This window comes from Culex quinquefasciatus, chromosome 3 (genome assembly GCF_015732765.1).
Source record: "Culex quinquefasciatus strain JHB chromosome 3, VPISU_Cqui_1.0_pri_paternal, whole genome shotgun sequence".
Classification (NCBI taxonomy): domain Eukaryota; kingdom Metazoa; phylum Arthropoda; class Insecta; order Diptera; family Culicidae; genus Culex; species Culex quinquefasciatus.
Window position 1 is genome coordinate 97,626,305 of NC_051863.1, and position 12,739 is coordinate 97,639,043.

Below are 12,739 nucleotides of genomic sequence, written 5' to 3' on the forward strand. Positions count from 1 at the left end.
TTGAAACTGGTAATGAAAATGACAATTTTGACCGGATTGGCCACACCCGGATTGGCCACACCCGTAGTGGCCAAACCATGAATTTTGATACCAATATGGCCCAAGTCGTATGGTTCGATTAATGTCCCCCCCGATAGAACATTCCCCAGGGCAATTGCCACTCCGGGTGTGGCCACTCCGGTCAAAATGGCCATTTTCATTACCAGTTTAAAAAACCATGAATTTTGATACCCATATTGCCCCAAGTCGTATGGTTCGATTAATGTCCCCACGGTAGAACCTTCCCGAGGGCACTGACCACTCCAGGTGTGGCCAATCCGGTCAAAATGGCAATTTTCATTACAAGTTTCAAAAACCATGAATTTTGATACCTATATTGCCCCAAGTCGTATGGTTCGATTAATGTCCCCCCGGTAGAACCTTCCCGAGGGCACTGCCTACTCCGGGTGTGGCCAATCCAGTCATAATGACCATTTTCATCACCAGTATCAAAAACCATGAATTTTGATACCCATATTGCCCTAAGTCGTATGGTTCGCTTAACTTCCCCCCGGTAGAACCTTCCCGAGGGCACTGGCCACTCCGGGTGTGGCCAATCCGGTCAAAATGGCCATTTTCATCACCAGTATCAAAAACCATGAATTTTGATACCCAAATTTGTATGGCCCAAATTTGTATGGTTCCGTAAATGTCCTCCCGGTAGAACCTTCCCACAGGGCACTGGCCACTCCGGGTGTGGCCAATCCGGTCAAAATGGCCATTTTCATCACCAGTATCAAAAACCATGAATTTTGATACGCATATTGCCCCAAGTCGTATGGTTCCGTAAATGTCCTCCCGGTAGAACCTTCCCTCAGGGCAATGGCCACTCCGGGTGTGGCCAATCCTGCCAAAATGGTCATTTTCATTACCAGTATCAAAAACCATGAATTTTGATACCCATATTGCCCAAATTTGTATGGTTCCGTAAATGTCCTCCCGGTAGAACCTTCCCTCAGGGCAATGGCCACTCCGGGTGTGGCCAATCCTGCCAAAATGGTCATTTTCATTAGGCGTCATCCATAAAGTATGTCACGCTCTAGGGGGGAGAGGGGTCTGAGCAAGTGTGACATTGCATGTAATAAGTATAGGAAAAGCGTGACAAAGGGGAGGGGGGGGGGGAGGGGGGTAAATTTTGGCTGATTTTAGCGTGACATACTTTATGGATGAAGCCTTACCAGTATCAAAAACCATGAATTTTGATACCCATATTGCCCAAATTTGTATGGTTCCGTAAATGTCCTCCCGGTAGAACCTTCCCACAGGGCACTGGCCACTCCGGGTGTGGCCAATCCGGTCAAAATGGCCATTTTCATCACCAGTATCAAAAACCATGAATTTTGATACGCATATTGCCCCAAGTCGTATGGTTCCGTAAATGTCCTCCCGGTAGAACCTTCCCGAGGGCAATGGCCACTCCGGGTGTGGCCAATCCTGCCAAAATGGCCATTTTCATCACCAGTATCAAAAACCATGAATTTTGATACGCATATTGCCCCAAGTCGTATGGTTCCGTAAATGTCCTCCCGGTAGAACCTTCCTCAGGGCACTGGCCACTCCGGTGTTGCCAATTCTGCCAAAATGGCCATTTTCATCAACAGTATCAAAACCATGAATTTTGATACCCATATTGCCCAAATTTGTATGGTTCCGTAAATGTCCTCCCGGTAGAACCTTCTCAGGGCAATGGCCACCCGGGTGTGGCCAATCCTGCCAAAATGGTCATTTTCATTATCAGTTTCAAAAACCATGAATTTTGATACCCATATTGCCCCAAGTCGTATGGTTCGATTAATGTCCTCCCGGTAGAACCTTCCCTCAGGGCAATGGCCACTCCGGGTGTGGCCAATCCTGCCAAAATGGCCATTTTCATTACCAGTATCAAAACCATGAATTTTGATACCCATATTGCCCAAATTTGTATGGTTCCGTAAATGTCCTCCCGGTAGAACCTTCCTCAGGGCAATGACCACCCGGGTTTGGCCAATCCTGCCAAAATGGTCATTTTCATTACCAGTATCAAAACCATGAATTTTGATACCCATATTGCCCAAATTTGTATGGTTCCGTAAATGTCCTCCCGGTAGAACCTTCCTCAGGGCAATGGCCACCGGGTGTGGCCAATCCGGCCAATATGGCCATTTTCATTACCAGTATCAAAACCATGAATTTTGATACCCATATTGCCCAAATTTGTATGGTTCCGTAAATGTCCTCCCGGTAGAACCTTCCTCAGGACAATGGCCACTCCGGGTGTGGCCAATCATGCCAAAATGGTCATTTTCATTACCAGTATCAAAACCATGAATTTTGATACCCATATTGCCCAAATTTGTATGGTTCCGTAAATGTCCTCCCGGTAGAACATTCCCACAGGGCGCTGGCCAATCCGGGTGTGGCCAATCCGGTCAAAATGGCCATTTTCATCACCAGTATCAAAAACCATGAATTTTGATACGCATATTACCCCAAGTCGTATGGTTCCGTAAATGTCCTCCCGGTAGAACATTCCCACAGGGCACTGGCCAATCCGGGTGTGGCCAATCCGGTCAAAATGGCCATTTTCATCACCAGTATCAAAAACCATGAATTTTGATACGCATATTGCCCCAAGTCGTATGGTTCCGTAAATGTCCTCCCGGTAGAACCTTCCCTCAGGGCAATGGCCACCCGGGTGTGGCCAATCCTGCCAAAATGGTCATTTTCATTACCAGTATCAAAACCATGAATTTTGATACCCATATTGCCCAAATTTGTATGGTTCCGTAAATGTCCTCCCGGTAGAACCTTCCCACAGGGCACTGGCCACTCCGGGTGTGGCCAATCCGGTCAAAATGGCCATTTTCATCACCAGTATCAAAAATCATGAATTTTGATACCCATATTGCCCCAAGTCGTATGGTTCGATTAATGTCCTCCCGGTAGAACCTTCCCTCAGGACAATGGCCACTCCGGGTGTGGCCAATCCTGCCAAAATGGCAATTTTCATTACCAGTATCAAAAACCATGAATTTTGATACCCATATTGCCCAAATTTGTATGGTTCCGTAAATGTCCTCCCGGTAGAACCTTCCCTCAGGGCAATGGCCACTCCGGGTGTGGCCAATCCTGCCAAAATGGTCATTTTCATTACCAGTATCAAAACCATGAATTTTGATACCCATATTGCCCAAATTTGTATGGTTCCGTAAATGTCCTCCCGGTAGAACCTTCCTCAGGGCAATGGCCACTCCGGTGTGGCCAATCCTGCCAAAATGGTCATTTTCATTACCAGTATCAAAACCATGAATTTTGATACCCATATTGCCCAAATTTGTATGGTTCCGTAAATGTCCTCCCGGTAGAACCTTCCCACAGGGCACTGGCCACCCGGGTGTGACCGATATCCTACCAAATTGTTCCCAATAATTTCGGTATTCCGGTGACCGTTCTGGCTACCGTCAATAACTTCTGACCTCCTCTCAAGTTCGTGCACCACCTGCGTGTGTGTGTGAGCAATAAAATTCCCAACGTAAGGTCCGTCTTTGATGAAAGTCTGATGGACACTAAATCCTCCAGAGGCTAATTTTTAGCTTAAATAGTTTTCACGGCATCTACGCAACAGAAACAGAATGTCACGCCGAGGGCTTGCGACGGTAACGCTACATTTTCGAAAAATTTTGCATTGACACCGCAGATAGAGCTTTAAGACAAAGTCCTTTGTCAAAAAAAGAGTCCATTCTCCAACAGGTGGCAGCACAGTATTCCCGCTATTCATGAGCTTCCGATTTTTGCCACCAGACGGCTACCGCTTAATCAAAAGTTACACATTGGATGCGTTTTTGGCCAGAATCCAGCCAATGTGTTCCGGGCTGTTTACTCGGTGCGATGGTTCAAGCGTGGTCTTGTGCGAAAATGGTTGGATTCAACGCTTTTTGGTGTAATTCTGATCTTCAGTGTAGGTCATGTTCTAAACAAAAAAAAATGGGGTTCCTCTCTTTTACATGGACTTCTTCCACCGGGTACGGTTACGGGACAAAACCCACCAGAAGCGCTTGATTGTGAGAGGAGGTCCGGCGCCTGCTGCGGACACTTTCGGCCGGTGTGTTCCGGATGGTGAGCTCGTCTCGTCTGGAGGCGAACATTGTTAGGTGAGTTGTGAGTTGAGGCTAGTAAGTAGTTCAGAAAAAGTTTCAAAATTAGGGCCACGAAATGATTTTTCTTAAACGGTACTCAGCTGAAAAGTAACTGAAAATGACAGTAACTTTGGACGTTTTTTCGCGTGATGCTTGTTTACATTTTGTTTTGTTGAATAAATCAAACAATTTGGATATACAAATTTGAATGCAATTTAAAATCACAAACGTTTGAGTAATGCTGTAATAATTAATGTTGCATTTCATTTATTTTAAGTTTATGCAAAAAGTTTTATTGAATTTTAGAAATTAAGAAATTAAGAAATTAAGAAATTAAGAAATTAAGAAATTAAGAAATTAAGAAATTAAGAAATTAAGAAATTAAGAAATTAAGAAATTAAGAAATTAAGAAATTAAGAAATTAAGAAATTAAGAAATTAAGAAATTAAGAAATTAAGAAATTAAGAAATTAAGAAATTAAGAAATTAAGAAATTAAGAAATTAAGAAATTAAGAAATTAAGAAATTAAGAAATTAAGAAATTAAGAAATTAAGAAATTAAGAATTTAAGAAATTAAGAAATTAAGAAATTAAGAAATTAAGAAATTAAGAAATTAAGAAATTAAGAAATTAAGAAATTAAGAAATTAAGAAATTAAGAAATTAAGAATTTAAGAAATTAAGAAATTAAGAAATTAAGAAATTAAGAAATTAAGAAATTAAGAAATTAAGAAATTAAGAAATTAAGAAATTAAGAAATTAAGAAATTAAGAAATTAAGAAATTAAGAAATTAAGAAATTAAGAAATTAAGAAATTAAGAAATTAAGAAATTAAGAAATTAAGAAATTAAGAAATTAAGAAATTAAGAAATTAAGAAATTAAGAAATTAAGAAATTAAGAAATTAAGAAATTAAGAAATTAAGAAATTAAGAAATTAAGAAATTAAGAAATTAAGAAATTAAGAAATTAAGAAATTAAGAAATTAAGAAATTAAGAAATTAAGAAATTAAGAAATTAAGAAATTAAGAAATTAAGAAATTAAGAAATTAAGAAATTAAGAAATTAAGAAATTAAGAAATTAAGAAATTAAGAAATTAAGAAATTAAGAAATTAAGAAATTAAGAAATTAAGAAATTAAGAAATTAAGAAATTAAGAAATTAAGAAATTAAGAAATTAAGAAATTAAGAAATTAAGAAATTAAGAAATTAAGAAATTAAGAAATTAAGAAATTAAGAAATTAAGAAATTAAGAAATTAAGAAATTAAGAAATTAAGAAATTAAGAAATTAAGAAATTAAGAAATTAAGAAATTAAGAAATTAAGAAATTAAGAAATTAAGAAATTAAGAAATTAAGAAATTAAGAAATTAAGAAATTAAGAAATTAAGAAATTAAGAAATTAAGAAATTAAGAAATTAAGAAATTAAGAAATTAAGAAATTAAGAAATTAAGAAATTAAGAAATTAAGAAATTAAGAAATTAAGAAATTAAGAAACTAAGAAATTAAGAAATTAAGAAATTAAGAAATTAAGAAATTAAGAAATTAAGAAATTAAGAAATTAAGAAATTAAGAAATTAAGAAATTAAGAAATTAAGAAATTAAGAAATTAAGAAATTAAGAAATTAAGAAATTAAGAAATTAAGAAATTAAGAAATTAAGAAATTAAGAAATTAAGAAATTAAGAAATTAAGAAATTAAGAAATTAAGAAATTAAGAAATTAAGAAATTAAGAAATTAAGAAATTAAGAAATTAAGAAATTAAGAAATTAAGAAATTAAGAAATTAAGAAATTAAGAAATTAAGAAATTAAGAAATTAAGAAATTAAGAAATTAAGAAATTAAGAAATTAAGAAATTAAGAAATTAAGAAATTAAGAAATTAAGAAATTAAGAAATTAAGAAATTAAGAAATTAAGAAATTAAGAAATTAAGAAATTAAGAAATTAAGAAATTAAGAAATTAAGAAATTAAGAAATTAAGAAATTAAGAAATTAAGAAATTAAGAAATTAAGAAATTAAGAAATTAAGAAATTAAGAAATTAAGAAATTAAGAAATTAAGAAATTAAGAAATTAAGAAATTAAGAAATTAAGAAATTAAGAAATTAAGAAATTAAGAAATTAAGAAATTAAGAAATTAAGAAATTAAGAAATTAAGAAATTAAGAAATTAAGAAATTAAGAAATTAAGAAATTAAGAAATTAAGAAATTAAGAAATTAAGAAATTAAGAAATTAAGAAATTAAGAAATTAAGAAATTAAGAAATTAAGAAATTAAGAAATTAAGAAATTAAGAAATTAAGAAATTAAGAAATTAAGAAATTAAGAAATTAAGAAATTAAGAAATTAAGAAATTAAGAAATTAAGAAATTAAGAAATTAAGAAATTAAGAAATTAAGAAATTAAGAAATTAAGAAATTAAGAAATTAAGAAATTAAGAAATTAAGAAATTAAGAAATTAAGAAATTAAGAAATTAAGAAATTAAGAAATTAAGAAATTAAGAAATTAAGAAATTAAGAAATTAAGAAATTAAGAAATTAAGAAATTAAGAAATTAAGAAATTAAGAAATTAAGAAATTAAGAAATTAAGAAATTAAGAAATTAAGAAATTAAGAAATTAAGAAATTAAGAAATTAAGAAATTAAGAAATTAAGAAATTAAGAAATTAAGAAATTAAGAAATTAAGAAATTAAGAAATTAAGAAATTAAGAAATTAAGAAATTAAGAAATTAAGAAATTAAGAAATTAAGAAATTAAGAAATTAAGAAATTAAGAAATTAAGAAATTAAGAAATTAAGAAATTAAGAAATTAAGAAATTAAGAAATTAAGAAATTAAGAAATTAAGAAATTAAGAAATTAAGAAATTAAGAAATTAAGAAATTAAGAAATTAAGAAATTAAGAAATTAAGAAATTAAGAAATTAAGAAATTAAGAAATTAAGAAATTAAGAAATTAAGAAATTAAGAAATTAAGAAATTAAGAAATTAAGAAATTAAGAAATTAAGAAATTAAGAAATTAAGAAATTAAGAAATTAAGAAATTAAGAAATTAAGAAATTAAGAAATTAAGAAATTAAGAAATTAAGAAATTAAGAAATTAAGAAATTAAGAAATTAAGAAATTAAGAAATTAAGAAATTAAGAAATTAAGAAATTAAGAAATTAAGAAATTAAGAAATTAAGAAATTAAGAAATTAAGAAATTAAGAAATTAAGAATTAAGAAATTAAGAAATTAAGAAATTAAGAAATTAAGAAATTAAGAAATTAAGAAATTAAGAAATTAAGAAATTAAGAAATTAAGAAATTAAGAAATTAAGAAATTAAGAAATTAAGAAATTAAGAAATTAAGAAATTAAGAAATTAAGAAATTAAGAAATTAAGAAATTAAGAAATTAAGAAATTAAGAAATTAAGAAATTAAGAAATTAAGAAATTAAGAAATTAAGAAATTAAGAAATTAAGAAATTAAGAAATTAAGAAATTAAGAAATTAAGAAATTAAGAAATTAAGAAATTAAGAAATTAAGAAATTAAGAAATTAAGAAATTAAGAAATTAAGAAATTAAGAAATTAAGAAATTAAGAAATTAAGAAATTAAGAAATTAAGAAATTAAGAAATTAAGAAATTAAGAAATTAAGAAATTAAGAAATTAAGAAATTAAGAAATTAAGAAATTAAGAAATTAAGAAATTAAGAAATTAAGAAATTAAGAAATTAAGAAATTAAGAAATTAAGAAATTAAGAAATTAAGAAATTAAGAAATTAAGAAATTAAGAAATTAAGAAATTAAGAAATTAAGAAATTAAGAAATTAAGAAATTAAGAAATTAAGAAATTAAGAAATTAAGAAATTAAGAAATTAAGAAATTAAGAAATTAAGAAATTAAGAAATTAAGAAATTAAGAAATTAAGAAATTAAGAAATTAAGAAATTAAGAAATTAAGAAATTAAGAAATTAAGAAATTAAGAAATTAAGAAATTAAGAAATTAAGAAATTAAGAAATTAAGAAATTAAGAAATTAAGAAATTAAGAAATTAAGAAATTAAGAAATTAAGAAATTAAGAAATTAAGAAATTAAGAAATTAAGAAATTAAGAAATTAAGAAATTAAGAAATTAAGAAATTAAGAAATTAAGAAATTAAGAAATTAAGAAATTAAGAAATTAAGAAATTAAGAAATTAAGAAATTAAGAAATTAAGAAATTAAGAAATTAAGAAATTAAGAAATTAAGAAATTAAGAAATTAAGAAATTAAGAAATTAAGAAATTAAGAAATTAAGAAATTAAGAAATTAAGAAATTAAGAAATTAAGAAATTAGGAAATTAAGAATGTAAGAAATTAAGAAATTAAGAAATTAAGAAATTAAGAAATTAAGAAATTAAGAAATTAAGAAATTAAGAAATTAAGAAATTAAGAAATTAAGAAATTAAGAAATTAAGAAATTAAGAAATTAAGAAATTAAGAAATTAAGAAATTAAGAAATTAAGAAATTAAGAAATTAAGAAATTAAGAAATTAAGAAATTAAGAATTTAAGAAATTAAGAATTTAAGAAATTAAGAAATTAAGAAATTAAGAAATTAAGAAATTAAGAAATTAAGAAATTAAGAAATTAAGAAATTAAGAAATTAAGAAATTAAGAATTTAAGAAATTAAGAAATTAAGAAATTAAGAAATTAAGAAATTAAGAAATTAAGAAATTAAGAAATTAAGAAATTAAGAAATTAAGAAATTAAGAAATTAAGAAATTAAGAAATTAAGAAATTAAGAAATTAAGAAATTAAGAAATTAAGAAATTAAGAAATTAAGAAATTAAGAAATTAAGAAATTAAGAAATTAAGAAATTAAGAAATTAAGAAATTAAGAAATTAAGAAATTAAGAAATTAAGAAATTAAGAAATTAAGAAATTAAGAAATTAAGAAATTAAGAAATTAAGAAATTAAGAAATTAAGAAATTAAGAAATTAAGAAATTAAGAAATTAAGAAATTAAGAAATTAAGAAATTAAGAATTTAAGAAATTAAGAAATTAAGAAATTAAGAAATTAAGAAATTAAGAAATTAAGAAATAAGAAATTAAGAAATTAAGAAATTAAGAAATTAAGAAATTAAGAAATTAAGAAATTAAGAAATTAAGAAATTAAGAAATTAAGAAATTAAGAAATTAAGAAATTAAGAAATTAAGAAATTAAGAAATTAAGAAATTAAGAAATTAAGAAATTAAGAAATTAAGAAATTAAGAAATTAAGAAATTAAGAAATTAAGAAATTAAGAAATTAAGAAATTAAGAAATTAAGAAATTAAGAAATTAAGAAATTAAGAAATTAAGAAATTAGGCAATTAGAGGATATTACGATATTAGGAAATTAGGAAATTAGGAAATTAGGAAATTAGGAAATTAGGAAATTAGGAAGTTAGGCAATTAGGAAATTAGGAAATAAGGAAATTAGGAAATTTGGAAATTAGGAAATTAAGAAATTAGAAAATTCGGAAATTCGGAAATTCCGAAATTACGAAATTAGGAAATTAGGAAATTGGGAAATTCGGAAATTACGAAATTAGGAAATTAGGAAATTACGAAATTAGGAAATTACGAAATTAGGAAATTAGGAAATTCGGAAATTACGGAATTAGGAAATTAGGAAATTTAAAAATTTAACAATTAAGAAATTACAAAATTAGAAAAGTAGGAAATTAGGAAATAAGGAAATCAGGAAATTAGGAAATTAGGGAATTAGGAAATTAGGAAATTAGGAAATTTAAAAATTTAACAATTAAGCAATTACAAAATTAGAAAATTAATAAATTAGGAAATTCGGAAATTCGAAAATTAGGGAAATAGGAAATTAGGAAATTAAGCAATTACAAAATTAGAAAATTAGGAAATTCTGAAATTAGGAAATTAGGGAATTAAGAAATAAGGAAATTAGGAAATTAGGAATTTAGGAAATACGGAAATTTGGAAATAAGGAAATTAGGAAATTAGGAAAATAGGAAATTAGGAAATTAAGCAATTACAAAATTAGAAACTTAGAAAATTAGGAAATTCTGAAATAAGGAAATTAGGGAATTAAGAAATAAGGAAATTAGGAAATTAGGAAATTAGGAAATAAGGAAATTAGGAAATTAGGAAAATAGGAAATTCTGAAATTCGGAAATTCGGAAATTACGAAATTGAGAAATTAGGAAATTAGGAAATTCGGAAATTACGAAATATGGAAATTAGGAAATTAGGAAATTAGGAAATTAGGAAATTCGGAAATTTGGAAATTAGGAAATTAGGAAATTCGGAAATTAGGAAATTAGGATATAAGGAAATTAAGAAATTAGGATATTAGGGTATAAGGAAATTAGGAAATTAGGGAATTAGGGAATTAGGGAATTAGGAAATTAGGAAATTAGGAAATTAGGAAATTATGAAATTCGGAAATTAGGAAATTAGGACATTAGGAAATTAGAAAATTAGGGAATTAGGAAATTAGGTAATTTGGAAATTTGGAAATTTGGAAATAAGGAAATCAATAAATTAAAAAAATTAACAATAAAGAAATAAAAAATTAAGAAATTACAAAATTTGAAAATTAGGAAATTAATAAATTTGGATATTCGGAAATTAGGAAATTAAGAAATTTAAAAATTTAACAATAAAGAAATTACAAAATTAGAAAAGTAGGAAATTAGGAAATAAGGAAATTACGAAATCAGGAAATTAGGAAATTTGGGAATAAATAAATTCGGATATTCGGAAATTAGGAAATTAAGAAATTTAAAAATTTAACAATTCTAGATTAAATTTTCAAAACAACCTATCCCTCATGGGTTTCCTATGCAGATAGGACCTTTTGAAAATTTAATCGAGAATTAAGAAATTACAAAATTAGAAAAGTAGGAAATTAGGAAATAAGGAAATTAGGAAATCAGGAAATTAGGGAATTAGGAAATTAGGAAATTTAAAAATTTAACACAGCACAGCAACCTAGGAAGTTGTTGTCTTCTTATTCCAAAATTGACAAACTTACGGACCCAATCCTGCAACAATCAGATTATAAAAATAGGCAAATGTTGTTGTAAATTGCTTAGTAGACAGTACGTTAGGGGATGAATAAAAAATTATATGGATAGTTCCTGTAGTTTCGAAAATACTAAAATATTTGTAACAAAAATCTTGGTGCAAAAGCTCTGGTTGATGTGAACCGTTAAGCAATTACAAAATTAGAAAATTAGGAAATTAGGGAATTAGGAAATTAGGAAATTAGGAAATAAAGAAATAAGGAAATTAGGAAATTCGGAAATTCGGAAATTAGGAAATTAGGACATTAGAAAATTAGAAAACAGGAAATTAGAAAATTAGGGAATAAGGAAATTTGGAAATTTGGAAATTTGGAAATTAGGAAATTAAGAAATTAAAAAATTTAACAATTAAGAAATTTAAAATTAAGAAATTACAAAATTTTAAAATAAGGAAATTAATAAATTCGGATATTCGGAAATTCGGGAATTAGGAAATTAAGAAATTTAAAAATTTAACAATTAAGAAATTACAAAATTAGAAAAGTAGGAAATTAGGAAATAAGGAAATTAGGAAATCAGGAAATTAGGAAATCAGGGAATTAGGAAATTTAAAAATTTAACAATTAAGCAATTACAAAATTAGAAAATTAATGAAATAGGAAATTCGGAAATTCGAAAATTAGGGAAATAGGAAATTAGGAAATTAAGCAATTACAAAATTAGAAAATTAGAAAATTAGGAAATTCTGAAATTAGGAAATTAGGGAATTAAGAAATAAGAAAATTAGGAAATTAGGAAATAAGGAAATTAGGAAATTAAGCAATTACAAAATTAGAAAATTAGAAAATTAGGGAATTAAAAAATAAGGAAATTAGGGAATTAGGAAATAAGGAAATTAGGAAATTAGGAAAATAGGAAATTCGGAAATTCGGAAATTCGGAAATTAGGAAATTAGGAAATTAGGAAATTAGGAAATTAGGAAATTAGGAAATTAGGAAATTAGGAAATTAGGAAATTAAGGAAATTAGGAAATTAGGAAATTCGGAAATTCTTTTTAGGGCTGTTCAGCTATTTTATCGTGACTATGCGTTAACTCTTCAAAGAGTACAGTTATCAAAACAATCCGGTTGTAATCAAAAGAACGTATTTCTGAAAGTAATTCTGGTTGAGAGTAGCTAGATAGAATAATATGTATGTGTCAGTAATAAGAGGTACATTTACTCATCGGGTCCTTTATTTCCACAGCCGGCTGTCTAATATTGGACCATTAACAAACATTCGCGTCGGGATAAAATTTTCAAAAATTACATCAGTTAAATAATAACTATCTCAACAGCAGCATCCGATTGCTTGCCTTGAGAATAAATTTCAATCCTGTTAAAATACTAAAATCAAATAAATTTAAACGGGAACAGTCTCAACAGCAGCTTCCGATAGTCTGCCTTGAGAATAAAAAAAAAACCCTTTAACCTCACTTATGCCAATGGTCGTATCGCTTGCTTAGGGCGACTCCCAGACCTTAACCTTTCACAACTACCAACTCCACGCGACACTTGCGCATCCTTGTTGTTTAAATTCGATTA